This window comes from Arachis hypogaea, chromosome 2 (assembly GCF_003086295.3).
Source record: "Arachis hypogaea cultivar Tifrunner chromosome 2, arahy.Tifrunner.gnm2.J5K5, whole genome shotgun sequence".
Lineage (NCBI taxonomy): Eukaryota > Viridiplantae > Streptophyta > Magnoliopsida > Fabales > Fabaceae > Arachis > Arachis hypogaea.
In genome coordinates, this window is record NC_092037.1 from 35,148,263 (window position 1) to 35,153,233 (window position 4,971).

At 39.5% G+C, this 4,971-nt stretch overlaps 1 non-coding gene across 1 annotated transcript; it reads right to left on the minus strand.

Moving 5' to 3' along the window:
- Positions 1–4,618: 4,618 nt before the first annotated feature.
- Positions 4,619–4,726, minus strand: LOC112765963 (small nucleolar RNA R71). Its single transcript, XR_003183985.1, has one exon. It is a non-coding gene; the product is annotated as a small nucleolar RNA R71 (small nucleolar RNA).
- Between the last annotated feature and the right edge of the window lie 245 nt (positions 4,727–4,971).

Sequence of the window (4,971 nt, forward strand, 5' to 3'; positions counted from 1 at the left end):
AGCAACTACCATTAAATTGATGCTAAATCATGAGGTTTGAGCAAGAATTAATTGATTTTTAATGAATTATAAACCTTATGAGTTTAGAGATACTTTGAGTGGTTGTTTTGGTTTCTTGTAGGTGAAGAAGGGAAGAAAGAAGAAAAACGTTGCTTAAGAAGTGTGGCCAAGAGATAAGAAGTGTTGCGCATGGAAGGGAGGAAGCTACACTGCCCTCCAGGAGAGCACACTGCCCTCCAGGAGAGCAACATAATGAGCCAAACTTTGAAAAGCAACACTACCCTGCCCACAACAAGGGCAGAGCACAATTTGATGCCAAGGACCAAAGGGAGCAAAAAACTCTGCACTGCCCTCCTCAAGAGCAATATCGGGCTTCATCCAAGAACAATTCAAAAGAAATTGCTTCATAATGCTTCCTATGGGTTTCGAACCCAAGGACAAATAGGAAAGGAATAGCGCTCAAGCACAATGAAATCAAGCAAAAATTGGCTTGCTTTCAATCTCCCAGGATCGAACACGGCACCATGAGGAAGCAAGGAACTAAGCATTACTTTGGTGCCAAGAAAACCAAAGAAAAAGAAGCAGCGTGTGCCTCCACCAAGTTTCGAACTAGGAACCTCACATTTTGGCAACATTGCCCTGCCCTCTGCAAGGGCAGGGCAGTGATGAGCGGATAATTTGTATACTTTTTGGCATTGTTTTTAGTATGTTTTTAGTATGATATAGTTAGTTTTTAGTATATTTTTATTAGTTTTTAGTTAAAATTCACTTTTCTGGACTTTACTATGAGTTTGTGTGTTTTTCTGTGATTTCAGGTATTTTCTGGCTGAAATTGAGGGACCTGAGCAAAAATCTGATTCAGAGACTAAAAAGGACTGCAGATGCTGTTGGATTCTGACCTCCCTGCACTCGAAGTGGATTTTCTGGAGCTTGGAAAGTAGACATCCTGGGCTTTCCAGCAATATATGATAGTCCATACTTTGCCCAAGATTTGATGGCCCAAACCGGCGTACAAAGTCACCCTCAGAAATCCCAGCGTTAAACACCAGAACTGGCACCCAAATGGGAGTTAAACGCCCAAACTGGCATAAAAGCTGGCGTTTAACTCCAAGAAGAGTCTCTGCACGAAAATGCTTCATTGCTCAGCCCAAGCACACACCAAGTGGGCCCGGAAGTGGATTTTTATGTCTTTTACTCATCTCTGTACACCCTAGGCTACTAGTTTTCTATAAGTAGGACCTTTTACTATTGTATTGAGATATCGGGGGTAGCTATCTTCATTTTATGCTATCGTAGATCATTGGGAGGCTGGCCATTCGGCCATGCCTAGACCTTATGCTTATGTATTTTCAACGGTGGAGTTTCTACAACACCATAGATTAAGGTGTGGAGCTCTGCTGTACCTCGAGTATTAATGCAATTACTATTGTTCTTCCATTCAATTCCGCTTGTTCTTTATCCAAGATATCACTTGTTCTTTAACTTGATGAATATGATGATCCGTGACACTCATCATCATTCTCACCCATGAACAAGGTGACTGACAACCACTCTTGTTCTACAAGCGATCAAGGCTCTAGTGAATATCTCTTGGATTCCTGATTGCACGATGCATAGTTGATCGCCTGACAACCGAGTGCTCGTCTGACAAACGAGCCAACCATTCCGTGAGATTAGAGTCTTCGTGGTATAGGCGAGAACTGATGGCGGCATTCAAGAGAATCCGGAAGGTCTAACCTTGTCTGTGGTATTCTGAGTAGGATTCAATGATTGAATGACTGTGACGTGCTTCAAACTCCTGAGGGCGGGGCGTTAGTGACAGACGCAAAAGAATCACTGGATTCTATTCCGGCCTGATTGAGAACCGACAGATGAATTCCGCTATGCTGTGATAGAGCATATGCAATCGCTTTCACTGAGAGGATGGGAGGTAGCCACTGACAACGGTGAAACCCTTGCTTAAGCTTGCCATGGAAAGGAGTAAGAAGGATTGGATGAAGACAGTAGGAAAGCAGAGAGACGGAAGGGAAGGCATCTTCATGCGCTTATCTGAAGTTCCTACCAATGAATTACATAAGTATCTCTATCTTTACCTTTGTGTTATTTTCGTTCATCACCATATACATTTGAGTTTGCCTGACTAAGATTTACAAGATGACCATAGCTTGCTTCAATACTAACAATCTCCGTGGGATCGACCCTTACTCGCGTAAGGTTTATTACTTGGACGACCCAGTGCACTTGCTGGTTAGTTGTGCGAAGTTGTGTAATGCCATGGTACTGAACTACCAAATTTTTGGGGTTCATGACCGGGGATTATGAGAGTTGTGAAAAAGTATTGTTCACAATTTCGCGCACCAAGTTTTTGGCGCCGTTTCCGGGGATTGTTCAAGTTTTGAGCAAGCTTTTGGTAACATCAGTGCCAAGATCCAGCAACAACACCAAGTTTTTGGCGTTATTGCCAGGGATTGTTCAAGTTTGGACAACTGACGGTTCATCTTGTTGCTTAGATTAGGTATTTATTTTTTTTTCGAAATTCTTGAAGATGAATTCTAGAGTTTCATGATGATTTGTTGAAATCTGGCTGGTTGAGAAGCCATGTCTAATCTCATTGGACCGAGGTTTCAACTTATCACCACAGGAGCTTGTTGATTTCTATCAATCTTGCTTTTGGAGCAGTGATCTGCTAAGGCTTGGCTGGCCTCTGGCCATGTCTAGTGTTTTGGACCGAAGCTTTCTCTGAAAGCTTGGCTGGCTGTGAAGCCATGTCTAATTCCTGGACCGGAGTCTTAGACTAGCATTGCACTGATTCTTGGAATTCTCATTAAGAATTTTGATACCTTTTTCCACTTAATTTTCGAAAAATACAAAAAATTTTAAAAAATCATAAAATCCAAAAATAATTCTTGTTTGAGTCTAGTGTCTCATGATAAGTTTGGTGTCAATTGCATGTTTCTGTTCTTATTGCATTCATGCATGTGTCTTAAGAATCTTCAAGTAATTCTTGATGATTTTCGTGCTCTGATCTTTGAATTCTATTGACTTGAGTGTCTCATTTGCATTTTCATTTTGTTAGTGTCAAAAACTGCTAAGTTTGGTGTCTTGCATGCATTGTTATTTGATTCTTGTTGCATTTTGATTTTTTCTTATTATTAAAAATCCAAAAATATTTTTAATTTGTGTCTTTTCAAGTCAATAATACAGAGAATTGAAGATTCAGAACATACAGCAGAGGAATTGCACAGAAAAAGCTGGGCGTTCAAAACGCCCAGTGAAGAAGGACAGACTGGCGTTTAAACGCCAGCCAGGGTACCTGGTTGGGCGTTTAACGCCCAAAAGGGTAGCATTTTGGGCGTTAAATGCCAGAATGGATACCATTCTGGGCGTTTAACGCCAGGATGGCTAGAGGGGAAGATTTTGTTTTCAAATCAAATTTTTTCTAAGTTTTCAAAATTTTTTCAAAATCAAATCTTTTTCAAATCAATTTTCCAACCAAATCTTCTTCAAAACCAATTTCTTTCCATTTTTTAAGATACTTACTATCGATTAATGATTTGATTCAACATTTCAAGTATATTGCCTTTTCTGTTGAGAAAGGTTTAATGTTTGAATCATATCTTTTCTTGTTAGTCAAGTTTTTAATTTTCAAATCAAATCTTTTTAAAATGTTTTTCAAATCATATCTTCTCAATCACATTTTTTTTAAACAATCATATCTTCTTAACCACATCTTTTTCAAAATAGTTTTCAATCAAATCTTTTTGATTTCTAATTTCAAAATCTTTTTCAAAAATCACTTGATTTCTTTTCCCTTTTCATTTTCGAAAATTAAGTAATGTTTTTCAAAAATGTTTTCAAATTTCCTACTTAATTTTCGAAAATCACTTCCCTCCTTCTCACATCCTTCTATTTATGGACTAACACTATCCCTTAATGCAAAATTCGAACTCCATTTTCTCTGATAAGTTCGAATTTTCTACTTCTGTCTTCTACTCTTCTTTTCCTCTGACACCTAAAGGAATCTCTATACTGTGACATAGAGGATTCCACATTTTCTTGTTCTCTTCTCTTTCTTATGAGCAGGAGCAAAGACAAAGGCATTCTTGTTGAAGCTGATCCTGAACCTGAAAGGACCTTGAAGAGAAAGCTAAGAGAAGCCAAAGCACAACTCTCTTTAGAGCACCTGAACGAATTCTTCAAGGAAGAAGAACTCATGGCAGCCGAAAACAACAACAATGCCAACAATGCAAGGAAGGTGCTGGGTGACTTTACTGCACCTACTCCCGACTTCTATGGGAGAAGCATCTCTATCCCTGCCATTGGAGCAAACAACTTTGAGCTTAAGCCTCAATTAGTTTCTCTAATGCAACAGAATTGCAAGTTCCATGGACTTCCATTGGAAGATCCTCATCAGTTTTTAGCTGAGTTCTTGCAAATCTGTGACACAGTCAAGACTAATGGGGTTGACCCTGAGGTCTACAGACTGATGCTATTCCCTTTTGCTGTAAGAGACAGAGCTAGAACATGGTTGAATTCCCAACCTAAAGAAAGCCTGGACTCTTGGGAAAAGCTAGTCAATGCCTTCTTGGCAAAGTTCTTTCCACCTCAAAAATTGAGTAAGCTTAGAGTGGAAGTCCAAACCTTCAGACAGAAGGAAGGAGAATCCCTCTATGAAGCTTGGGAAAGATACAAACAATTAATTAGAAAATGTCCTTCTGATATGCTTTCTGAATGGAGCATCATAGGTATTTTCTATGATGGTCTCTCTGAACTGTCCAAGATGTCTTTGGATAGCTCTTCTGGAGGCTCTCTTCATCTGAAGAAGACGCCTACTGAGGCTCAAGAACTGATTGAAATGGTTGCAAATAACCAATTCATGTACACTTCTGAAAGAAATCCTGTGAACAATGGGACTAGTCAGAAGAAAGGAGTTCTTGAGATTGATACTCTGAATGCCATATTGGCTCAGAA